The sequence below is a fragment of the Vicugna pacos genome, chromosome 10, assembly GCF_048564905.1.
Source record: "Vicugna pacos chromosome 10, VicPac4, whole genome shotgun sequence".
Lineage (NCBI taxonomy): Eukaryota > Metazoa > Chordata > Mammalia > Artiodactyla > Camelidae > Vicugna > Vicugna pacos.
Genome location: NC_132996.1, coordinates 56,521,971 through 56,549,570, shown reverse-complemented (window position 1 = coordinate 56,549,570; position 27,600 = coordinate 56,521,971). Strand labels below are relative to the sequence as shown.

General features: G+C 37.4%; 1 protein-coding gene across 7 annotated transcripts in view; it reads left to right on the top strand.

Moving 5' to 3' along the window:
- The window catches only part of LRRC4C (leucine rich repeat containing 4C), a 1,285,379-nt gene that overhangs the window by 97,952 nt on the left and 1,159,827 nt on the right, over positions 1-27,600 (top strand). For 4 of the 7 annotated variants that reach the window (XR_012076693.1, XM_072969819.1, XM_072969818.1 and 1 more), the window contains exon 3: positions 2,866-2,951. The exons of 1 other annotated variant lie outside the window; for it this stretch is intronic. The gene's annotated coding sequence lies outside the window, so the exon portion shown is untranslated. Of the gene's footprint in view, positions 1-2,865; positions 2,952-8,466; positions 8,930-27,600 lie in introns of those variants that run through there. 2 more of the 7 variants (XR_012076692.1, XM_072969821.1) reach the window with 2 other exon arrangements.

The window sequence follows — 27,600 nt, the reverse complement described above, 5'->3', positions numbered from 1 at the left end:
TACAAAGTACATAACACTTTGAGATCATTTTGTATCTTTCTGAACCATGAGCTAGAGTCTGAACCAGTTATCTAATCTTATACTATCAGTTAAATTAATAGTGCATAAAAAGGATGTACTAATTTATTTATACTAAATAGTGAGAAACAAAGATTTTGACTGATGACTGTTTAAAATGTGCTTTTAAGTACATTTTCTGGCTTTAAGAAGTCCCAAATAAAAATAATGGCGTTGGCTTTGTCTATATCTAAGCAAAAGCATCAGTCCACCCTTAATGGGCTGAGTTTGCAATCCCAAAATTAGTCTTCCTAAGCTTCATGGTTCCCTACTTCACAGTAAAGCTGGCCAGTGAGGTACCTTTGGTCAAGGTGCAGAGATTCAGCCATCAAAACTGTGCTGACAATTCTAACACGGAATAGAGTTCAGTATAACCAGCCCATTGCTCTTCAGAATTTGCAATGCTAGCAGGAGCACAGTGTATCTTGCAGGTAAAGTCAGCAATTGTAGCACTAAACTGCACTTTGGAACGAATAGGAGAGTGGCACTTTTGAGACCGTAACTGCTGATATAACTTTCTGCTTTCTAAGCGTAGGTCAAGTCTGAGAATCAAAACCAGAGGGAAATATTAGGAGAAACATCCATAGTCTCATGCTTATCTGACAATGAACTTTAAATTAAATCTCACTTTATCTATGAAAGAGGAATCTGCATATAACATTTATATATAATTATACATAGCATATGTGATCTATTATCTACAAACATACATATATAAAATATCTAAGCTTTTAATATGTAAGGGATATGCTTTGCTCATACTTCCATGCCCAATTATACTCATAATAAAGTAGAGTTTAAGAAAGTAGTGGTAGAATCATTATTTTCATGGAATTTTGTGGTATGTAAAATTAAGTGAACTGAATGGTTATTTGCTGCGGGGAACACATAATACATATTATCAGAATGCCTGAGAGTGATTTGTGGATCTTCCTCCTAATATATATTACATTCATACTGTAGTCCTTGGGCCAGTAGCCTCAATATATTTAAAGTGCATTAGAAATGCATATTCTAAGACCCAATCTCAGACCTACTGAATCAGAATCTGAATATTAACAAGATCTGCAGGTGGTTTTTTGTACATTAAGTTTAGAAGCACTGCTCTGAGTTGCATATTGTTGATCCTTATACTGGGGAGAGTGTCTTTATTGCAGGATACCTGTAAGTGACAATATAGTGAAATAGGAGAAAGTGCCTTTTTAAGGAGGGAAAAATGCGGGATTGAAATAAGCGATGGAAAGTCTTTATAGGTAATAATAGATAGTCAGTAAATACTAGTTGACTTAAAGTACACCCTCTTCCCTAGTGCTTTCCTGTCCTGTTCTCATTTTCCCTTTCTGTATGGATATAATTGAAAATTCTTCAAATTGCAGATGCCTTCTGCCCTCTGGACCACCTGTCTATTATGGTAGGATGCCCCACCCTTGTCATTTACACCTGCCATTTTCAAGTTGTTTATGAGACATGTACAGCCTCATTTGCTTTGGGCACAGCACCTCTTCCATTTGGTAAAGACTCATGGAAGATACTCATTGTTTCTTGTCCCCCCAAATTCTCCCTTGTCTTCTTCCTTAAAACAGTAACCTGATTTTTTTTTCTCAGAAGAGGTGGGCTAGGTTATTGATCTAAAGATAGACACAGAGCCATTCTAACAAATGAGACACTATAGCTGTCTAGTGGGGACGTCCCTTAGGAAAGACTTTTCCTCAAGAAGGTGAGAAAGAGGTGGCACTCCCTGCATTTTGAAGGGTTCCTTGCTTCCTGTCTTTGAATACAGTATGAGGATGAAAGGTTCAGATGATACTGCTGCAATCATGAGAGGAACTTTGTTGAGTTAATAAACCTTTACAAGCAATTGTCAACCTCCCAGCGTTTTGTTAGATGAGAAGAAATCCCCATTTTTAAAGCCTTCTTAGGTTTTATGCTCTTTGGAGTCAAACCACCTGTTGATTAATGATGAAGTGTGATTATACAGTCATTTTACTATTTCCCTACAACCTCCCATGACTCTTGTGATATTTTCCATTTTAGAATTCTCCAGATAGAGATTTCCTGATGGGCTCTAACTGACCATACATTTTAAAATTTAATTAAACAAATGTTTACTATCTCACTTCTGTGTTAAACTGTGAGTTGGACAAGGATAATGTTTTATTTATCTCTGCATGTCTGCTATTTTGATGAAACATACAGTAAATACTCAGTAAATTCTTCTTGAATGAATTATCTTATATTTTTCTTACTGTGTGCCAGGCATTGTGTTAAATGTCAGAGATGCAAATATAAATAAAACATGCTGATTTCACTTAATGATGTATTTCATACTTCAGATGACATTTGCACTTTTTTCCTTTCCAAAATACTATAAAATTTTTTGAGGACCAATTCCTTGTCTGCTTCATTTTTATAGATTATAGAATTCATACCTAACATAATGTATTTTATCTCTAAGATCCTAAAAATCCAATGTAATTTAATAAATATGTGTCAAATAAATATCTCTGTAACTGCCCACCCCATTACTATATCTGAATTATGTGGCAGTTACCTTAGGAAATTGTTGCCCTTATGTTCTGTTTGGTTGAGTTACTTTTACTTCCCCAATGTTTTATTTTCATATTTTCTCTCTTCTTGCATTCATTTCAAAGCTTGCCACTCTGTTCCACACATAGTTGCAAGTTCTCTCTCTTTCTCTGTATGTAAATATCCTCTCTCCTTTTTGATAAGGATAGATTCTTCTATGCATAGTATAAGTTTATTCTTTAAAGTCTTAGCAAGTTTATGTATTTGGCCTACATTTCACAGGTACTTTTTCTACATCTATCCTTTTAATCAGCATCGGGAAGTTTGAGGACATAATTTTGTTTCAGCCTTCTTTCTTGAGTTTTCACGTGAGTTGAACACTTTATTTTTTCATATTTTTTGTTCTTCTGCAAAACCTATTGCCCATTACATCTGGTAATAATCACAGCTAGAAGTTGTCAGTCCTATTTTTGAGAAAGACCAGAAGTGGCTTGAAATGACATTTGATTCCACTTGTCTATAATAATAGAAAGGAGAATAAGTTACTCCTACCAAAAGATGATTGTCCCTGACAAGCAAAGCTTGTGGTTTATTAATAATTAAAAATATTTCTGTGTTCTGCTACTGATGGAATAATTGCTTGTTCAGTCAATACCAGTGTACCATTTATTATTCATTAAAGATAAATGCAGTGTAATGGCCTTGAATTACAATGTGTTACAATGAGATTACAAAGGTCATAAAAAGTTGATTCATTATTTAGGAATGGATTAAATTTCTCTACTGATCTCAGTGACTAGGAAAATGCACCAGATCTCCACGGTGACACAGAGTTTTCATTATAAGGGGTATTTAACTAGCTGAGGGTAAGCTTTAACTATTATTTGAACTAGGCACATGGTGTTCATGGCAGTGACAGAAGTGAAGGCTCTGCATTAAGGGTGAATATGAGATTCTCAGAGGAGATGTGACACCCAGGAATGCTGCCTACGTTCTCCAGGAGTACTGTCCTCACTCCTCGTGCGAGACCCTCTCGGGCTCTTGCTTGGGCACTCTGTGCTGGGTCCTTACAGCTCAGCCAAGTTTCCTTCAAGACCTTTATGTTCAGATAACATTTTCCTCCCTCTCAGGAGAGTTGGTTGAAATTTTTAAGGGCCTTATGAATGATTCATTCCCCTTTCTCTCTGATTCTTTTGAATCTTTACACTCAGATTAGGGCAAATATCAGGGAAAAGCGGGCTTTTCTTCAGTTCTTCTTCTGAGTTTTTTCCTGCCCTCAGTGCTACCAGAAGTGAAAACTCTCAGCTAAGAAATCACCTCTCCCCTCTTTTCAGGACTTAAACAGTCTTTTCATTACAGATGATGCTACCTGCATACTGTAATGGCCTTTTATTTCTTTCTATTCAAGTGATGTCTGAAAAAGTAGGGAGAGGAGGGAAAAAATGTCTATTCTGAGTAAGGATGGTCTCCAGGATTTCTCCAGTGGATTCATGTCCTGTGTATGGCTCATCTAGAAAGAATGGGAGTTGATTTAGGTCAGGTTGCTATTATCTTTGAGAACAGATGGACTTGAGCCTCAGTATGCAATAAGGAGGACTTTTCAGTATCTCGGGGCATTTAAAATTCATAGTAACAGCTGCAATCAAGAAGCTTCTGTTCTGGTGCATAAATAGTCATGTGCTTGTTCCTTGCTGTAGGGAATCATTTGTGTGTCTTTAGAATGGAGTTCAAATAGTATCCTGCTACATAAAGATGATAATATGGGGCGGGGGGATTAGCGTGCCAATCTCCCAAGTGTCCCTTGGTAACAGTGTACACCAAAGCCAAGGCTGGATGAGAAATTCCTGACTTTAGAAACATTTATTGAGTGACTGCTGTGTACCAGACACAATATTAAACTTGAAGCCAATTATGTGATAAAGATAATATAATGTGATAGAAATGAGAAAGTAAAGGAATAATCTCACTGAAAATTGGCCAGAATCCCTGTGATATTTCTCCAGTGTTAAAATATAAACCATTAAAAAAAAAAAGGGGGACACTATGAACTCATCTACAAAACAGGAACAGACTCTCAGACGTAGTAAACAATCTTATGGTTACCAGGGAAAGGGCGGGGAAGGGACAAATTTGGGAGTTTGAGATTTACAAATGTTAGCCACTATATATAAAAATAGATTTTAGAAAGTTTCTTCTGTATAGCACAGGGAACTATTTTTAATATCTTATAATGACATTTAATGAAAAAATATGAAAACAAGTACATATGTATATATATATATATATATGCATGACTGGGACATTGTGCTGTACACCAGAAGCTGACACAGTGTAATGGACTGTACTTCAATAAAAAAGTATATAAACCATTTAAAAATGAGTCAGTATTTAAAGATTTTGATATTTCCTGGACTTTTATTTTGTTAGATTCAGGAAGTCGTAGGTAATCTGTGCTGTATCTCACTCTGCACTACCTAAGCCTTGAATAAAGTATGGGGACATGCAGCATATTTGGGGGAAAGTTTGCTTATGTCATTCTGGGTTGCAGCTAATTGTCCCGATGCTTCTAAAACTTCACTTCTCAAAGCCGTAACGAGCACATGCTCATAGCTCAGCTCTCATCAGCCTCAGAGAAAAATGCACTTTGCATTGCACTAGGTTCCTACAATGATTCCGCGGGAGTGATCAAATGCTTGGGTTTATTTCACAGCCATCTATCCAGTATCACCAGGTGTGACTCAGGCTGCATTGATCATTCAGGAAGCTTTAACACATAACATTTTAAGCTGCTTCTCTTGCCTTCTGAATTCATGTATTTGCTCCAGTTCACAAGAGTTAACAAGTTGATTAGCCTTCTCTTGGGAAGATTATCAGCTAGGTAATGCAATTGATGACTCAAATTCCTAAAGCCATTGTTAAACTTCTTCGTGTCATTTAGGGTTCTAAATGTTCTCTGGGAATTTGGGGGGACTCAGTGCAGGTCTAGGTACCTGTGAGACATGAGGTAAGAGACAATGGATCTGCTTTGCAAAGATGAGCTTCCTTTCCTACCCATTTAACATTCTTCTTTGACAATGATTCTCACAGTTTCTGGTGAAGCAGGGTTTCAGATCACAGCCCTTCTCCCTAGTTTGGATTCATACTTATTCATTAAATAATATGTACTGTGTTCCTTTTAGGTGCCAAATACTGTTCTAGATTCAGGGATGCATCAGTAAACATTGAGAAAAAGGATTCCAGTCCTTTTTTTTTTAAATTGAGGTATAGTCAGTTTACAATGTTGTGTCAATTTCTGGTGTACAGCATAATGTTTCAGTCATACATGTATATACTCATATGTGTTTTCATATCCTTTTTCATTATAGGTTACTGCAGGATATTGAATATAATCCCTTCTATACAGTATATCCTTGTTGTTTATCTATTTTCTATAGAGTAGTATATATCTGCAAATCTTGAAGGAGTTCCAGTCTTATGGAGTTTACGTTATACTGGGAGTTGACTAGAAGCAGTGAGGAGACAGAAATAATAAACAAAGCAATCAAACTGCAGCAATAAGTATTTCATAGAGTTATAAATGGTATGAAAACAATTCAACTGGAGCACTCAGCACAGAGTGGCAGGGTGGTTGTGTAGATTTCCTCATCAGGGGAAGCTTTTCTGAGGCGATGCTGTTTGAGCTGAAGTCTGAGTGACGTGAAATAACCATTCAAGCAAAGATCTGGGAGGAGAAGAAGCAGCCAGTGCAAATACCCTAGGATAGGACCAAGCTTGAAAGTTCCAACTACAAACAACAGGGCAGTGGTGGCTAAAAAATGGTGAGTGAGATGGAGAGCCTCAGTTTTTGCTTCCAAATATCAGGCCCAGAGCCAAAAGCTGTGAGCACGCGTCTGTTGGGAAGTGAAAGCCTGGGGAGAGAAGTGAGGCGCAAGGGGAGTGAAGCTTGGGCAGGAGAGCCGGTAGGAGGACGTGGAATCAAGCTGACTGTTCAGAGTGACTGCTTGACCTTAAAGAACCATCCTCTGAGAAATCATCTGAAAAGCCAGCACTCAAGGAGAAAAAGGGAGAAAAATTACCCATCAACCACCCTTGCCAATTGATCAAGGGTGTTTGCACCACAGAGTATTAATCCCCTGAACTTCTGGAGTGTACATGCTTTGGACAAAGAGGAAGTCTTGTTTTTGTCACACCTCAGCATTAATAGAGAAGCTCTGGGGCAGGAGGTATGGGGCATGTTGAGGGGAAGAGGTTGCTGTCAAGTTGCACCTGTGTGAATTCAGTCAGGGCCAGGAAGAGCTGATGGTGCCTCCAATAAGAGACCACAATGATCAGAAACGGTGTCTAAGCAGTTTATTGCAGAGTGACGTTCGCGATGGACTAGAAAAAGTAACCCAGCACCAGCAACGTAGAGGTCATGGTACAGAGTCTTAGAGATCTTAGAGGTCTCAGCTGCCATGGTACAAAGTATATATTTTATCCTAAGTATGTTGGGGAAATGCTGGATGTCATTAATCAGGGTAACAATGTGAATTGTTTTATATTTGAAATAAATCAACTTGGCTTTCATGTGGAGAAATGCTTGTCAAGGGATAACAATGGAACATTTCAACCAGAGCAGTAGTCAGCAAAGTATGACCTGTAGGTCAGATCCTGCTCATCTCCTGTTTTCAAAGATAAAATGTTACTGGAACACAGCCACACTTATTCATATCCATGGTGTCCATGGCTCTTTTCACACAACTGCAGTCAAGTTTAGTAACTGCAGCAGACGCCGTATGTCCTGCAAAGCCTAAAGTATTTGCTGTTTGACCGTTCACAGAAAAAGTTCTTTGAACATTGCATAAGAGTAGTCTGCCTTCAGCATGGTCTGACAATGCCACTCCTGCTTCAGTGTTATCAGTATCCTTCAGTATCAGTATCCTTCAGGGGTTATCTTGAGGATGTTTTACTACAGTGACATTGATTTCATATCATAAAACTTTGTTTAGAAAGCAAACCTACTTTCAAAATACATCTTATTTGCTATACGCCATCTTGTTACTTTTATACAAAGCTAAACAATATGCTGGTATAACCACTGCTTTATATGTATTACGTGTATTACTCAGCTTTGCTGTAGTTAAAAAAAAAAACTCAGTTGCTTTTAAGAATACAATGTCTTTTCCCTCACATCTCTTGTCATCAGTTGTGGGTGAGATGCTGAAACTCTACTCCAAGGTTTTTCACATTTGGGGATCCAAACTCCAGAAACAGTCACAATTTGAGATGTATCAGCTTTCTGGTAGAGGGAATAATCATGAGCTTCCTTGTGAAAACTCAGAAGGCTTCTTAAAGCTTTTGCTCTAATGACGCATACATCACATCTGCTCGTGTTCCGTTGGCTAATGCACATCACATGACCAAACCCAACATCAGTGGAGTGAGATGTACACTATTCAACAGTGAGGTGAACCTGCAAATCACAATTTTAATCATCAAGGACTTTATATCCCTTTAACAGAAAGATTGGGAGAAGGAAATTATTGACATGCCTATTATCAGTGTATTGACTCAGCTCCAAATCTGCATTTTGTTGACTTACTTTGTGATACTGGACCAGAATCCTGTAAACAACTGTTTACAGTGTACAATGGGCTCAGTGTTAAGCTTGGTTGATAGAGCGTGCTGGAGAGATACTGCAAAATGATAACAAGAGCAAAAGGTTCTCCTTCCTGGTTAAGATGGTCAGATTTAGCAAACAAAATAAAGGATGTTTGACAAACTCGAATTTCAGATAAAAAACAAATGATTTATTTTTTGCAGTAAAGATTGTTCCAAATATTGCAAGGGGTATACTCATACTAAAATGTTATTCATTGTTTACCTGAAACTTAAATATCACAGGATGTCCTGTATTTCTTCTGGCAAACCTATCCTGGTTCCACCGAGCTGTTTCTTCGGAGTAGCAAGCTAGGATCAGTGTGTGGGAGGCATGGCTGCAGTGACATCAGAGGCCCAGGTCAGCTGCAGTCTCCCCTCCCAGCAAGTTTCTCTCCACATCAACTTCTGATCAGAGCCTGGGCAACTTCTTCACCTCCAACAGGGTGCCTGTTCCCGTGGTCGGGGGGCCATACCCTCTCCAAAGCATGTGAATCTCAGCCTTAAGGGAGGGGACTCTTCTAAGTAGCTTGTTCCTTTCTTGTTCATTCTCCCCAACCTTAAAAGTAGTAAATGCCTCCTGCATTTGCTCCTTGTGTGCCCCTTAGAGTTTTTTTTTAATCTTTTTTTCATAGTTAACCACTCTTTTACTAGTTTATAATTATTTATATTAAAATTTCCCTGTTCAAATTACTGGTTTGGTTTCTTTGTCCTGGCAAAACCCTGACTTATGACTAAGGACAACACTCCAGTCTACCACACAAGATAATTTAATGATCAACTATTTTATGAGAAAATATTTTACCCCATTTTACAGCTAAATAATTTGTTTAAGGAGTTTAAATAATGAATGAAAAGTCATAAACCTAGTGAGTCATGGAGGCTTGATGTTTATAGTTTCATGCACTTAATTTGCCTAAACGGGACACTAAACGGGAAGTTTTTTCCAACATTTGCTCCAAATAATATACATCTATGAAATTATCAGCTGGGGAAGTGCTGCCTGCTATTTCTGTCCATGCCTACTCAATGACATTGTTTCAACAGTATAATTTCCCCATTCTACAACTTGAAGATTTGGGCAGAAAAAATCAGTTAAGGGAAAGTTACTGTTATGGGTTGAATTGTGTTCACCTCAATTTTCATATACTGAAGTCCTATGCCCCAGCACTTTAAAATGTAGCCTTGTTTGGTGACAGAGCCTTTACAGAGGTAATCAAATTAAGATGAGGTCATTAGGATGGGCCTCAAACCAAATACTGGTATCCTTAATTAAAGGGGAAATTTCATATACAAGATATACAAAGATATACATGGAAGAAGAAATGTGAAAAAATATAGAAAGAAGATAGCCATCTATAAGCCATGAAGAGAGGCCTGGAAAATTCTTCCCATAAAACTCACAGAAGGAACTAAGCCTGCCAACACCTCATTTTTGGGTTTCTAGCCTCTGGAACTATAAGATAATGCATTTCCAGTACTCAGGCCACCCCATCTATGATAACTTTATTATGGAAGCCCCATAAAACTAATTCAATGACTATCAACTGTTGTCCTTTGTATAGGAAGATACTTTTGAATTTTCTCTTCTGATGTTTTCCTAACAAGGGAGAAAGACATCAAATTGTTATACTTTTCTGTACTTTTTAATGAAAATGGCACAGATTACAGTTGAAGCGGCTGGAAATATGTTTGCAGAAAGAGGTTATAACCCCACAGAGAACTCAGAGTCTGATGTAAGGATTGAAATTGTACCAGTTTGAGTTATAGTCCTCTTCTCTACATCTTTGCTGTTGTAAATGTCATCCAGAAACCAGAGAATCAGCAATGCCTGGGAGTTGGTGGAAGAGCAGAATCTCAGACCTCACTCCAAATTTACTGAGTCAGAATCCCCATTTTAATGTTCAGGTGATTAATATGCACTTTAACATTTTGAATTCTGAACACTGGGTAACATCATTGCCTACCAGACAAAAATGAAGTAAACAAGCAAACAAACAAACAACTCTTAGAGTTTACCTTTCTTTTCATTTTGGGGAATTTCTGAAGCAGCATTTTGCATTGCTGGAGCTGGCTTGTTGGAAGTACTAGACATGTTTAGCAAGTCACAAGTACATCTATTTGATTCACAGCTGGCTTAAAATCAATTACCTGAAGCTGAAATGCCTCTCAAAAGTCAACAATGTGATAATTGCTCTTAATTGTTTCACTGTGACTTTTTCCTGCCTACTTGTTACTTGGATGTTAATAAATGGCTCTCAGAACCAGGAAGAGCCTTTGTTTTACCACTGCCAGATGTAGGAAGACATATGTGACATAAATTCAGCTTGTTGCTGTAATATGTAGATATTTTGAACCAATCAATAAATTAATGAAACCAAATAAAATGATGTAAAAAAACATCAGAAAAACACAAAAACCCTAAAGAACTCTCGCTACGTTTGTCTGCTTTTGTCACCAACCTTCAGATCCACCTTCTATAATGTAGGTCATCAGCAGAATTCTTACAAAACAAAAAAAAATTTAACACATTTTTTTTTTTGCTGGAATTTTGGATCCATTCATTTTTGTTTTTATGTTAGCTTCTTTTTCTTCTAATACAAGAGGCAACTTACTTTATTTTTGCAATTAAAGTCGTATGTTTTTGTTTTATTTGGGAAATAGGAGAGTTGTCCTTTATCTTCTTGTTGAGAAACATTCCGAAGAAGAATGAAAACCTCACAATTTTATTTGCTGGATTTGGAGACTCAAAATCACCATTGGAAAGAAGATTCTCACTCGCTACTAGTTGGAGTGTAAATTTGTAAAAAAAAAAAAAAAAAAAAGAGAGAGAGAGAGAAATGGAGTCAATCGGCTATGTTTACTAAATTTATAATTGAACATATCTCTTGACATGACAATTAGATTTCTTTTTTAAATTATACTTTTTAATTTGAAATAATTATAGATTCATGTACAGTTGTAAAAAATAATACAGAGAGATCCCTTGTACCCATTTTCTTTCTCCCAATGGTTAACATCTTGCAGTATTACAACCAGGATGGGTACTGACACAGTCAAGATAAGATGCAGAACATTTCCATCCCCACAAGGCTCCCTCATATTGCCCTTTTATGGCTACACACACTTCCCTACCCCCTCCACCACCTCCTTAACTGTCCAGGGACAGCCACTAATCTGTTCTCTGTTTCTCTAATTTTGACTTTTCTAAAATACTATATAAGTCAAATCATACAGTATTTTGGGATTGGCTTTTTTCATTCAACATGATTATCTAGGTATTTGTCTAGATTGTTGCATGTATCAATAGTTTGTTCCTTTTTATTGCTGAGTAGTATTCAGTGTACCACTGTTTAAAAATTCATCCATTGAAGGGCATTTGTGTTGTTTCTACTTTGGGGCCTTTATGAATAAAACCACTTTAAACACTTTTGTACAGCTTTTTGTGTGAACATAAGTCTTCATTTCTTTACAGTATATGCTCAAGAATCCAGTTGCTGGGTTATATGGTAGTTCCATGTTTAGTTTTTTAAGGAACTGCCAAACTGTTTTCCAGAGTACCTTCCACATTTTATGTTCCCACCAGCATTGTTGTGAGTGACCCAGTTTCTCCACGCTGTCACTAGCATATGGTGTTGTCACTATTTTTTTTTTTTTAACTTTAGTCATTCTGGTATGTTTGTAGTAATATCTTTGTGGTTTTAAATTGCATTTCCCTGACAGCCAGTGATGTTGAACATCTTTTCATGTGTTTATTTGTCATCTGTATATCCTCTGTGGTAAAAAATCTGTTTCTGTCTATTGCCCATTTTCTAAACACAATTAGGTTTCTTAAATTTATCCTAGAAATGTAGTTACATATGTTCAAAATTACAAGTGAATTAAATTATTCATTGTGGTATTATTTGCAAAGAAAAAAATTTAGAAACACCCAAAATGACTACAATAAGAAATGATTACATAAATTTTAATACACTCAAATAATGGAGTACTATACAGCTATACAAAACGATGAAGTTCATTATGTACAGTTACTGCCTGTATCTATTTTTGAGTGAAACAAAGTTTCATGAAGTTTATCTTTTCTGTTTTATGAAAACAGAAAAAGAAGATTGTGTCATTTTAGCTGCTTATACATACCTAAATTATATTTGGAAGGATACACAAGAAAAAAAAGCATATGGGGCAAAGCTGTGGATGAAGATGAGAAAGTTTACCTTATATTCCAATTTTCTTTTAGTTTTGGAAACATTTAAAGAGAAATTCAATTTAAAAATAATAAAAACAGCACAAAAGGTTATGTCTCACAGTAATAGCAACAAAACTAATTTTAAGATTCTATGTACTGGGTTAATATTGGAATGTTCCAGAATAATGACTTGGTAGCTAGTATATATTCTGCTCAAGTCAATGCCCACATTCCTCTAACTTAACTTGAATGTTGAAACTAAGCAAGGTGTTTGTTTTATTCTTATACCTGGAGTAGGTACACATTGCAAAATGTTCTAGGATGACTTTACACTTGTTCTGAATTGTAATGAATTTAGCCATCCTCATCTGTTTTGCTTGTTTGGTTCCTCCAGTGTTCAATGTTTGCATTACCAAGCTGTGCTGGGCAAATTCTGGTGGCATAAACTGCATAAATGATGAGAGATTCCCACTGTTCCAAAGAGCCTAAACATGGTTCTGTCTATTTTATGCCTCTTCGCCCCTTGGCCACTCCCTACCCTCCAGTAATTAGCTTCCCAATATGGCTCCTTTTCGGTATGGCTAGCTGCAGGTGTTGTGCACCCTCGGAACACCCTCCTGCTGATGATCAGCCATCTCTAGTTCCCTGTAAGAATACTCGCCATAGATAATGCAGGTTATTAATCCAGACAGAAATTTTAAATTCTCACTAAACAAAAATGCTTTCTAATCATTTTTGAGTATTTGGAGAAGCAAATCAAAACACAAAGCAGAGATAATCTGATAAATAGGCTTTTGTGAAAGCGCTATAAACAATCTTGGGTTCCTTTACTTATCGAACTATATAAATTCCTCTCCTCCCTCCTCACACTTATCAAGACATAAGATCATGCAGACCAACTATTTTCTCTCATTCAAATAGATCATGCTGTATTAAATGTCTAAGCCTTTTAGTGTTTTAGTTCCTCTGACAGAAAATCCTTTCTCCCTACATCTATCTTCTGAACTTCTACTTGTCCTTCAAAATAGATAGAGCTTTCTCAGTGATGCCTTTTGGGATTGGCTCCTCTCTGTCTCCAGTAGAATTAATCTATTCTTCATCTGTGCTGTTGCTGTTCAAACGCATCCTTATTCCTGCAGTGACGGCACAGAGTTGAAATTACTTGTTCATTCATCTGGAGAACACAGTTTCTTAAACCTATATATGTTCTAGTAAGAGACATATAATTTTCAGATTTTCACATTTAATTATTTGAAAAAAAGCATAGGCTATAAATACGAAATTACACTGTTACACATTTCATGATTCACCCTGATACACTATTGAGACTGTCCCATAAACTATGGACCATGTCTTCTTGTAACTTAGAGAAACTTGGAGAATCTATGAAGTGGGGTTTGTGTCTAAGAAAGGCATGTTTTTAAGACCTCCTGTATATGCTCTCATCTTCACTTCTCTCTAGGTTGAAGAAATTCTGTTTTGATCTGGGAGATGTCAGAGCATTGATTGGGCTGTGTTTATGAAAGGAAGGAATCAGTGGGCTGTGAAGGCTTGGCACACAGCAGTGGATTTCTGCTTCTGCCTCTTTCTGTCTTGGAGCTGACATGCAGAGTATGCCTAGATTCTCATTTGGATTTATCGCCTAAGCTCATTTGTTTAGTCTACTATGGCTAGCCAGAGATTTTCACTGATTTGCGGGGCTCAAAAACAACTTGGGAATTGACATTAATTTGCTCAAATTTCTCGTGTTTTATACTCTTTGAGAACTTTGCCAGGATGAAGAGCACAGCAGCCTGAGGCCAGAATCTGGAACCTCTGGCTTCCTTACTATAATATCCTGCAATAATATCACAGTCTTAGCTTTTCTTCTGACATATGGGAAATCCTTGTCCCTCAAACACGAGTTATATCTGAGTCCTGTTGTATTTGTTTCTTCTTTAAAATACTTTCACGCCATCTACTTGGATGTATATTTGGACACTTCTGAAAAAGTTTGAGTTGACATGGGCACCTTCAAGCTAGGATTGTAAATGGAGCCAGCACTGTTCATTAGTCTATGAGTAGGAATTCCAGAATTTACAGGTCCAGGAATTCTGAATTAGCGTTATTAGTCAGCATGTTTATTTCTGTGAGCGGAGTTTGAAAAATTGGATTTGGAGACTCCTGAGGCCTACATTATCCATAAGGAAATTCTCATAACCTTTCTCAAGGGTTCAAGGCTTGAGAACTGGGGACACAAATGATGTCTTAGATTCTAGCACAAAGCTGAACACAGATTCATCATTATTCAATAAAAACCTTATTTGTTGAAGGATTGCAGAGTTGAATGCTTTATCTTTTTAATGCCTGGCACAGGTATAAGAGGGTACTCTAATTTGTAAAATTCGAAGAGCTTTTTTTCTCTTCTTTTCCTCAAGGAATTTAAAACAGGACAGAGTACTTTTCCAAGGAACTTAGGGAATTTTATTCCAAGACCTTGGAGACAGTTTGTATCACCAAAATTCAGGCTGACTGATCTTCAAGGGAAAATATGTATCTCATTAGTGAGAACCTGAATAGGATATGGAACTTGGGAGGATGCGAAAGGAAGACTTGCTTAAGACTTTGGTCCTGTACTCAGTCCTGGTGGCTTTGACAATAGCATCTTTTTATCAACCAGATATATGAAGGGTAAAAAACAAAGACCCTCAAAGTGACTTTAACACTCATACTGATCTATGTAACTCATTTTAATATCAAACCACAGATGTAAGAGAAAAGTCTAAGCAAACATCTAACAACAAGATAAAGTTATAAACAAGTCGACATGCAAGATCTTATAATAAAAATATTCCTTCAGCAAGAAATGGCCTTGTTATGCAGAATTCAGAAAGACACACTTGCTGTAGGCTTCCTTAAAGATAGGGATGTCACTGTCTCCTTGGCATGTGTGTGCCTGGATTTATAATTCAGAATTGTGATTTTTTCTAGAATCATATGTCTGTGTGTATTCACTTGTAAGTGTGTGTGCAGAGGTTATAACTTAAATTTATCCCACATAATTTTTTCTTGGTCTGCACAGGATTATCTGCTCAATGATTATTAAAATAGAAAGTATTTCTAACAAGTTGCCAATATTTTAGAACTGAGAATTATCACATTGTTTATAAAAAGACAGCATTTCTGGCTACTTTTAGTAAAATATTGAGAAGATCTGGCCCCCCCAGAGCCTTCATCCCTTTAGGATAATAATAATAAGAGGAACTGAGCTGTGCCTGTCCCTCTCAGGCTGAGCCCATGTATCTCCAGTTTGTCACAGTCCCCCATTTTCCATTAACTCTCTGACTTTCACATTTAGGTTCTGTTGCCATTTCCTGTGGAACTTGGCCATTGCTTTTCTTAAAATTCAACTAAGAAAAAATAATTATTAAACTTATGCTTCTATCAGAAATTAAAAAAAAAAAGTTAAGTGAAGAGGGCAGTGAATTTTTAACACAAAGCTTACTTCATTGGCCCCTCTAAACAAATGTGTTTGCAAACCTCTGGTATAGAAACCCCCAACATATGTCAGTTATAAAGAAAAATACAACCAAAATATTAACTACATTTCCTTAGCTGTTTCCATCCAAGCAGTTTTTAAAGTCACGTGATGTTGGGAGGAGGCCATACCATCCTGGAGTTAGAACTATTCTGAATGGGAAAAAAAAATCACTGACACAAAGGTATGTTTATTGTTTCTATTGGTCTAGAACAAACTGATAAAACTAATCTCAGAATGGCTAATTGGGCCTTTGTTTCTTTGAAGGACTGGGTGAATACACTCTTTCTCTGAAGGAGTTAGTTAATGGGTGGTGGTGTCGCCAGATTGTGCTGATCGGTGGGCTCCTGCTGGGCTTTCTCTCCGGCTCTACCTCAACCTGATTCCAGTCTGAGCTGTTAAGATCTTGACACTTTATGCATATGGCCTTCCTAACCTTTTCACTGTCGTTTGGTGGTGTGGATTGAACAGTGACCTCATAAAGATAAGTCCCAGTACTAAGTCGTGGTACATGTGAATGTGACCTTTTTTGGAAAAAGGTCTGTGCAGATGTAGTTGGGTAAAGGCTCTCTAGATGAGATTGTCCTGTAATTAGGGTGAGCTCTAAATCCAATGATGAGTGTCCTTATAAGAGAACAGAAAATGAGAAAATGCACAGAGACACAGCGGGGAAGACCAGATGAGGACAGAAGCAGAGATTGAAGGGAAATGTCTGCAAGCCACGGAATGCCAAGGATTGCCGGCTGCCGCCAGAAACAGAAGACAGGCCAGAATGAATTCTCCTTCAGCGCCTCCAGAAGGAACCAGCCCTACTGGAACCTTGATTTTGTCCTTTCAGCCTCTGAGAATGCATCAGAATACGTTTCTGTTGCTTTAATCTACCCCAGTTTTTGGTGCTTTATTACAGCAGCCCTGGGAAATTGACACAAGAGTCTCAGGGATTGTATTATTGTTGATGCATTTTAAATTAAAAAGTTTTAATTTTATAGAGAGGCATAATCAAATCATTAGTAAACAAATTAGCTTTGCATTTTAAGGCTACCTGTAAATTTAGAGGAATATTCACAGCACTGACTTTAAGGAGACATTGGCCAGCAATTATCATTGAAACTGATTCCTTTAAACTTGGGTTACAAGAACTGCTCATTGCCTACCCAATAACAATCCTTCATCACTTTACTCATGGGACCTCTCATGTTCATCATGCAACAAAATGTTCATTAATAAAATGCAGTTATTGGTCTAGACTTCTGGGAATCTTAAACGTGAGGCATGCTCAACTGTCACACCCTTTATAGATTGTTGCCCCTTTCTTTCTTCCTGTCTGGAATTTGAATTTGATGGATGGAATCCTTCTTGTGACCAAAAGCTGACAAACACAGCCTTAAAAAGGCATAGCAGGATCCCACTTTGTATCACTTTATACCAGCTCTAAACTGCCTGTCTGTGGTTCCCTCTTTCTATGAAAGGAAAAAAAAATCTTTCAAAAAGCCACTTTTATTATAGATATCTGTTTCTAGCAGCTAAAGTCAAGCTTTGATAGGTACTCTCATCTAGCCTTTGGCTACTTTTATAATCTTTAAGAATTCGTATTAAGAGTGAACACAATTAAATTTGTACCACATGCCACACAACTTAGGTAAATTTTACATTTAATCTTCACCTAAAAGTTGGGACTATTATTATACCCAATTCACAGAGGCAGAAACTGAGGCTTTACAAATTTTATGACTGGTTATAGGCAGGATGTTGGGAAAATTATTTAATCTCTTTATGACTCAGTTTCCTTTGTCTTTGAAAGGAAGATGACAATATTATGCTACCTTTCAGGACAGCAGTGAGGATTAAATGGGCTTATATATGTGAAGTGCTTAGAACACTTTGAGACAGTGAGGGCTGTTTAAGTGTTAAACTTTATTAAGTGTTCAACTATGTCTAAGTAGAAAACATTTTAATCAATATACTATGCAATCAATTATCTTTTCAAAATATAATCTTGATTCATAATGGATCTTTGCCCGCATTTTCCAAGGGAAAGATTTGAAAACCATGATTGCAATGAAACAGATACAGCATTAGGTACTTTATATGTTTCATCTCATTATACTTCTTAGAACAACAAAGTAGACATTATAAACTCCAGCTGATATGAAACAAGGCCTATATAATTAAGTGACTTTTTCCAAGTGCTAATAACAAGGGGTAAAACTGATTCTCAAACCAAGGTCTACTAATTTTGAGTTCAGTGATCTTTCCCAGTACACCATAGCTGTCTCAGCTTCTCTGCATTAAACTTGGGTGTGCATAGCTCTGTGTATGTGCATACACAAGCTCACACTACAGACCGATTAAAAAAAATCATATTTCAGAAGTAACTCTATTGTTTAAAAAAACAATTTTGAGGCAACCGGTGTCTAAACTACCTCCGTTAAAATCTCTGCAACCATAAAATTGTTTTAGGTTTTGAATTCCTATTGGTAGTGTTCTCATGACTCTTTATGGTCATAATTCTAAATTCTTTACAATGCTTGAATGTCTTATATCACCCTACCATTTTGAATTTCTATTCATCTTGTTTTGCATTTAGTATGTGCATTAAGAACTCTCTCATTTTACCTACTGAACATATCATAATAACATTTAAAGATAGCACATAATAATATGCACACGCCTTTTCTTCTACACTACTTTTCTAGTCAAGCTATGTAGCTCATATGAGAAATACTGATTTTTTAGTTTAGAAAACCAAGATGTTATAATTGACCAAGAATGGACCCAGGGATTTGCTGTGGTCTGATCAACATGTATTGGTGCTGGTGTCACAGATAAGAAACCATGCAGGGAAGAATGCCTTCTTACTTGTAACCCCATACTTTCCCCAAGGAATCACATCAGTATTTTTTTTCCTGGGGGGAGACCAGGACCAAATTAAATTTCAATGTCAGCATAGCCTTGCGAGTCCTCTGAAATTTCACTGGCAACTAGCTTCCTATTTGTAATTGAAGTGAGGTCTAGCTGTCATTGCTCTACAGGCAGGATCCTTGGAGAATTGCTATTCAAACTGGAAGGAAGTGTCCTCTTATTAAAAGCAAAAGAAACCAACTGGAAATAGCATGGCTGTTAGGAACAACCACATGGCATTGACTCTGCTGATCCCAAGGGCTGTTCTTCAGTTCCAAGGGGGCGAAGGATGGAGCATGAAGAACATCTCTTTCCTTTGGCTATTAATATCCAACTTACAGGAGACCCTAAAGATGCAATGCTCAAAACAGAGGTCTTTTGATGACAAGAAAATAATACCCTGGTATGAAAAATATTTGAATAAGATAACATGGGACATAAAGCAGTGATTGCATTTCCTTTAAAATAACTCTTCAGTCTTTCTGTATTTTCCTCTTTGACTATTATTACTCCAATTCATATGTACAGCTACTAATTGAGAACGTTTTACGTTCCTATAGCTTTATAAAATTATCACATTTAATCATGGCCATAGCAGGTGAGGAATATGTTAAAATATTTAAGATCCTTGGCTTCAATAGCAAATTTCTGAGGTCCAAATAACCATGAGATCTTGGCAATTACTTTTTTATCCAGCATGATCTTCATTTTCCTCATTAGCAAAGTTGGTGTAATAATGATAGTGTTTACCTTATAAGGCTATGATGAGTTTTAAATGAAATAATCCATGTAAAATATGTAAAATAGTGTCTGGAATAGATTAATTGCTCAAGTGTTAGTTATTATCATTATCTTCATTTTACAGATGAGGAGATTGTACAGATGAGTATCAGAGAGTCTCAACACTTGGTCCCAAGATCATACATCATGTTGTAGATGGGGGTTGAAACACAATCTTACTTTGCTATTTTAAGTTATATTTTAAAATTTCATAGGATTGTTGTGAGGTTGAAGTGATGCAGTGTGTACTCTAAATGCTCAATAGAGTGTAATTTCGTTATTTGCCTAGCTGAATCCAGGTAGACCCTCTCCTTTTTCATTAAATAATTTTTCATCTCAAAACTTTACATATGTTTACATTTATCTTCATGTATTGGTAATGGGATGGTAGCAGATGTAGCAAAGGTCAATTAAACAATAGGTACTAGGTTTCCCCACATTCCACAGTGATGTGCTAGAACTCTCATTGAGAACTTGCAAAGAAGGTGGGCCCAAACTAGATCTACCAGCATTGGGCGTTTGTACAATTTCCTGTGTATATGCCAAAGTAAAAGGACAATTTATTTATTAACTAAACACCAACATAGGTTTTGGGACTACTCAAATATTTCATCCACTAGAACAATAACAGTTAGTCCACAGAATGATTTTGTAGGAATGAGAGAAAGAATGAAGCTGTTTTCTATTAAAATTCTTCTGAGGTGAGTCCATGTGATAAACCAGTAACATACTCAGTTGCCTGACTTACATTCATTGTCTCCATGAAAGTATAAGCTTTCTGTGGCCAGGAACAAGCTTTCTTTCTCTGCTGATCCTCAAAGTTTTGCTAGACTGTTTATCAATATTGCTGACAGATTGGAGATGGGTAATTAGTTGTTCAGAGTTATCTAGACAGTGATCAACTCATTAAATTAGACTATCTTCATCATTACTGAAAATAAGTAAGACTTTGATATGGATTATAAACTACCTTGTACATATCATGACTTCTGCTTGAGCAGCTCTTTGGACCAGCGTTCACAAGCAACTCCCCCTGACATCACAAGTACTTGCACAAAACTAATTGAGGGCAGAGTCTTGCCTTCAGTATCATTAACTCAATATTATGCATTCCATATTTCATCCTTAGATATTCATTCTACCACTTAATTATATAAGCTTGGAGAAAGATTAAGTTGATTGGTGATTATATCATAATTGCTTTTCATATGGGTAGAAGAGGAATGGCATCAGTGACTTTAATATTGCACAATGGGCCAAACTGTGAACTCTGAAGAGAAAGCACATTCATAGCAGCTGATGATTCAACAATAGTGCAATTAACTTGGTGAGAAAATTAATAAAATAGTTGTGAAGAAAAATTAGTCAGTGTTTAAAACGTGGAAAATTTCACACACACACACACAAATTGAGAAACTCAGCTTCTCTTGAGACATTGTTAGACATGGAAACACTGGACCAGCACCTTCTATAACCATCATTTTTTGAGCGTAGAAACAGCTGAGTCCTTTAGACTGGGACTTGAGCCCTTCAGACTGGGACAATTTGCTGTAGTCGCAATCCCTCACACAATTTATGCATAAGCACTTACACAGAGCCTGTTTCACTCATGTTCCTTTCCTAACCACCAACTTTAATTTACATCCTTTTGCTGAAGCATAGATCTTGATGGCAGGAGTTGATGTGTGGAAACATTTTGCTCGTTCTTTCTGTTCTCACGGCGTGTAAATTTTGGTAGGATGGATCTTAAGTGGTAGATGTACTACTTATCATAAATATGCTCGCTAAAAACATTGCTGATACATTATGGCACTTTTTCTTGTTGAGTCCAAATGTGTTTTCAGAATCTTTCTTAACCTTAGTGATCCAGGGAGTTTAACTAAACGCTCAGAGTTGGCATATGCTATTATGAGTTAGCTATTGGTATGTAACCTCATTACCACAAACTTTGTGCCTTAAAACAGCACACATTTATTATCTCACAGTTTTCTCTAAGTCAGAAGTCTAGATGCAACTTAGCTAGGTTTTCTTCTTTAGGATTTAGCAGGGCTTTAATCAAGATGTTGGCTGGGGCTGAGGTCTCATCAGAGACTTGACTGCAGGAGGCTTTGTTTCCAAGCTCAAGTGGTTGTTGATAGCAGTTCATTCCTTGTGGATTTTTGAGCTGAGGTTCTCAATTCCTTGCTAACATTTTTTTCTGAGGCTGCCATCAGTCCTTTGCTATATGGATGTTCCCAAAATGGCAGTTTATTTCCTCAGAGCCAGCAAGGGAGAGAGGCATTCCTCCTAAGCTAAGTGTTACAATTTTATGTGTTGTAATAATGTATATATAATAATGCATATTCTGTCACCTTTGCTATATTGGTTACAGTCAAATCACAGGGCCTAACATACTCACAGGAAAGGGATTGACACAGGAGTGAAAACCAGGAGATAGGGATCATAGGGACCCCCTTAGAATCTGCCCATCACATGAGGTGAAACTCCTTGCCATTCCTGACTAAGACTCATTATTGACTGTTATACAGAGGCAGCTTTTGACTAGGGTTCAGGCAAACCTTTTTAAACAATCAAAGCCACTTGTGAACTAAGTATTTGTTTAGCATGGGGAAGGAAGAGAGTATTTCATAGGCATTTGGTACTCATAGCTTCTTGTTCATTCTTTCATGATGTTGCATAAAACCCTAAACTATAAGTACATGTATTTGGTTAAATATGCACAATTACAGAATCCTAAGAATTGCCCAGTGGAAAATAGCACTCTCCAGAAGTATTTTTTGGATATCTACTGTATGACTGAGGCAGGTCTTACAATGAGGAGTAGATGGATAGCGAAAGAAACACTTTCTTGCCTTCACAGAGATTACTGTCAGAGCTAGAGGAACAGGGTTCACAGCCAACATTAAAACAGAGTAAAATACAAAAGAAAATTCAATCAAATGTCACATTGCAATGTATGCACACTGGTCTGTCTCAATTTTTCCTTTTTAACTGGAAAAGTCAAAGAATATAAATCTGTGAATGTTCTCCACTACTGCTAATGCCTTAGATAGGGAGTCACTAAACTGGTTGGGAGAGATGCCTTTAAAGTTGCACTTCAGAAAGGAAGCACTGCGTTGAGGCTTCATGGAAAATACCAGGAAGAAGACAAAGACTTTAGCCAGCTTATCTTGGTTAGAACACATACAACTGTTGAGATTCTCAACAAAAGAAAGAAAGAAAAAAAAAAAAAAAGGAAGGAAGAAAGAAAGGAAGGAGGGAGGAAAGAGAGAAATAAAGAAGGAAAAGAAGAAAAGAAAAAAGATACTAGGCTTTTTTTTTATTTTATGAAAATTAAATTTTATTAGCACATAGACACAAAATACTACATTAAAAATTTTAGTTATTTCTTTTTATCTTTAGGTTTTCCCAATATAAAACCTTTTGATCCATATACATTTTGATTCCAATTAAATTCAACTACCCACGAAGAGGTGGCATCCAAAATTAACAGCAGAAATAGAGACTTCAAACAATAATCAGTAAGTGAAGATGTGAGGAAGGCAGGGGCCTTCTTCTTTTATTTCTTTCCACTGATGTGTCTCAAGAACCCAGATTGGGGCCTGGCACATAGTTGTTGCTCAGTAAATATTTGTTGATTCAAGAAAAACCTGGAATTCTCTGACTTTCCTTTACCAGCTTTAGGTAGTACTGACGTCTCTGCAGAAAAGAAAGATAGATTAGTGAAATGAAGAATCTGGGATGATTTTTGCCTGAGAGTACTATCTTGGCTGATTCATGATCTATATTTGTATTGAAAGGTGGAGGAAATGTGATTTGCTCCCTCACAGAATGTTCTGAAACCTTTGTTTCTGAGACTATAATTAAACGCGCCACTTATCTTAATGGGCACATGCCTCTCCTCTCTGTGCAGAGCCACTTAACACAACTGAAATAGCCCAGCGATTGCAGAGAGCATGCTGCAGAATCCTGTCTCATCCCTGGATACAATTAGTTTCTGTGACAATGTAGACTTTTCTTTTAATTGTGTGTTTATCTTCCTGATGCACAGAGTGGGTGGCAGGTGGTTCCATTTCACAGAAAATGGTTCCAATCCAGGATGTCACTTGGAGAGGGATCAGTGGTCACCCTGCATGAAACTAAAGAAGGCCATGTTCATCTTAGAGATTCCCTTAGGCTGCTCTTCAGAATGGTCCCAAACCTAGGAACCTACCTTTTTCCCAGAATTCAGTTGGTGCCTGATAGGGGATAAATTGTGTTCCCTTCAAAATATATTCAAGTCCTAATCTTTGGTATCTGCGAATGTGATCTTAATTGGAAATAGGGTCATTGCAGGTGTAATCAAGTTAAAATGAGGTCATGCAGGATTAGGGTGGGCCCTAAATCCAATGACAGGTGTCCTGATAAGGACAGAGGTATTTGAAGACACAGAGGACACAGAGGGAAGTAGGACATGTTAAGAATGAGGCAGCAGTTGGAGTGATGCAGCTGCAAGCCAAGGGATACCAAGGATTGCTGGCCACCATCAAAGGCTAGGAAGTGGCGAGGAAGGAGTCCTCAGGCCTGGAGCCTTCAGAGGGAGTAGGGTCCTGCCAACACCTTGATTTTGGACATGACCTCCAGACCTGTGAGATAATACATGTCTCTCGTTTTTAACTACCTAGTTCGTGGTAATTCATTGCAGCCCTAGGATACGAACATAGTGCCTCAATGGGAAAGTTAGCTCTAACCTGAGGGTCTCTTTCTCTCCTTTCAATGCTGCAAACCTCCTTTCTTGTAAGTGAGAATAGCCTCTGACTTTGGGGTGGGGTACTCCAGGCCTGCTTGCCAGACCAGTAGCTTTCTTCCACTTAAAAATCGTTTAGAACAAAATGACTACATCTTGAAACACAATATCCTGTGATGAGTGCCAGCTGAACCTAAAAGTGCGCGATATGAAGCTGGGCGGAGAATTAGGGATGATTTTTCTTCTGAGAGCATGCGATGTGGCATAAAGTGCTAACATTCTTAAGTACCTAAAATCCTTTTGATTTTTAGGAAATATCACTAAAGAAATGATCAATAATGCACACAGATACTTAGCTAACAATTGCTTTGCACCGTGTTGCTTGTAATAGTAAAAAATAAGTATACATGATTGAAATCTCTAGGAATGTCAGGTGATTAAAATAAATTATGGTTTTCCATTCAGTCGTTAGCACACAGCTATTCAAAAACGAGGCAGTCCAATAGCCATTTTTAAGCTGTACTTTGAGGAGAGTGCAGGTGCCTTTGGGGCATGTCAGGCACTGTTTGAGGAGGTGAGGTCCAGTCAGGTTCAGCTGTGTTTTGCCCCAGCCCTCACTTCACCAGTTATGATCTATTTTATCTGTTTTGTGTATTGAGTTTATGAATAAGATGCCATTTGAAAACAGTAGTTTTGTTGTGGGTTGCACTGTGTCTCTTTCAAAAGATGTTGCGGTCCTAACCCTCCAGTACCTGTGCATGTTACCTTATTTGGAAATAGGGTCTTTGCAGAGGATTGTTACAATTAGGTCATTAGGATGAGCCCTAATCCAATATGACTGTGTTCTTTTAATTCTGAGAAAGTTGGATACAGAGGCAAACACCCAAGTAGGGAGAATGCAGTGTGAAGATAAGACAGAGCTTGGAATTATGCATCTACAAGCCAAGGGATGCCAAAGATTGCCAGCAAACCACCAGAAGCCAGGAGAGAGGCATAGACTAGACTCTCCCTGCCAGCCTGCAGGAGGGATCGATCCTGTCAACACCTTGGTGTTGGACTTCTAGCCTCCAGAACTCCGAGAGATGCATTTCCATTGTTTAAGCCCAATCCAGTTTGTGGTACTTTGTCACAATAGCCCTAGGAAATTAATATAGTTCTACCACTAAAAGAAGTTTGATGCCCATTTATTAGAAAGCAATACACACGTTTAACATTTCCTGCCTTAAATAACTTTATAAAGTTGTCCCTGACTCCCAAGATGTAAAGATATGCTATTTTGGTGAGCCAAGTCCTCCCTACATGTGACGTTCAGAAAAAGGGAGAACTTAGGGGACCAGGGGACTTCGCTATGTCACCCAGAAAGGGGGTTTGACTGTTGCTACAGTACCAGCCACTCTATCCCTGAGAAAACTACTACTACACAAGGTGTGGCAATAACCAGATGTATCCCAACTGAGTCAATGATGACAGATGATGATGTATCTTTGGAGTAGTAGCTAAAGCAGATAAACAAGTTGAACAACTAGAAAGAGTGAAATAGAACTGCTGAACAAGAGAATGACACATGAACCAGCAAAAGACAATGATATTCATGTGCTTCACAGATACATAGCATCTGGGAAAGAAACCATGATTTTCAGTGATACACTCATGGCCTGGAAGATGTACCAGAAGGAGTATCTTAATGTATAAAGCAAAACTGCATAAAGACATACGTAAAAAATGAGAAAACATGTAAGATGCCTGCAGGATAGATCTAGGAGATCCAGTAGACCAAGCTATATGAAGACATCCAGAAGGAGAGGGCTCCCAGGATAGATTAAGAAGGGGCAGTCTTGAAATATATAAAAATTAACTAAGCAGTAATTATTATCATATTATTAAAGATTACCCCAAGTGAAAATAAAATTAAATATGATTTATGTTTAATATGGCTCACAAGGCAGGTTAGGTTGGTGAAAAAAGCAAAAGATACACCTAATCATAGCTTCAGACATTTCCTGAACTATACAGATAAACTCTTGAAAATGCCAAGAACACTAGTAAAGGCCAAATCTCATAAGGCATATAAGCAGATGTTGAAATTAAAAAATAATGGAGCTTAAAGGGGAAAACAGGTGAAGATTTTTGGGAATAAATCTTTCAGAATTAGAAGGAAATTCTAGTTTTTCCTTGAAACCTACAGGCTCCTTTCCACACCTCAACAAAACAGGCACACACACAGACACCCCACACAGATGCACACATGGTCGTACACAAATATTCTGTTATGGGGCTGAGGTGATTCAAAATGTTACATTTAAAAATATTTTGCTTTATGATAAGCTTGGGACGTCACATTGTTGTGCTGCCGTGTGGCACATTAATTTCATGAGGCTCATAAACTCACTCAAGTTCCACCTGCCACTGGTCATCGTCACAACACCTGTTGACTGCAGGGCCATAGCTACGAAAAGAGAGTCCTGGTATAAATAAGAAGTATCCCAGCCAACAGGCTCTTCTTCAATATGAAATTTTCAAATATTTTTAATGTATGAATCCAGGATGTTTACATGTATTCTTATTAAATTTGATGATTTAGATTGTTTGTTTTATTAATTGAAATCTTGGTTCAGACTTCATCATATTTTATTGCCATTCAAAGCATTGTTTATTATTTTGCATGTAGTTTTTAATTCATTCCAGAATATCTTAAACAGAATGAATCAAGGACAAGACTGTAGGGTAAGTCATATGAGACCTTCTTTTGACTGACATTTACTGCCCTCCTGAGACAGCAGTTATCAAAATGTATTGTTCAAAAGCTTCATACAGAATCTTGCTAATACCACAGATTCCCAGGTCAACGTCAGCCTCTCAAATTTTGAGCAAGCCTTGAAAGCACGCATTTTGAAGCAACTAAGTGATTCTGTGTAGATGGTCCTTGTGCTTAACTTTATGATTTATTCCTCAAAGGGAAGTGCTTTAGTCTTAACACGTAAATCTAATGAGGCAGACATTCTTTTTCTCTTTCACATCATCATACTCCACTGCCATGAGATTTACTACTCAAATTTTGACAAAGGTTTTCTATCTCCTCTGCTCCTTTGGGATCTTTTTGTTGTTTTTAGCTTGCTTCCTCTCTTTCTTTCAAGTCTCTGAAGTTCATATATCTACTGGAACCAACTAGGTGATGGAGAAGTGCTTATGTCTGTATTAGTCTGCTCAAGCTGCTATAACAAAATATTACAGACTGGGTGGCTTAAACAACATTTCTCACTGTTCTGG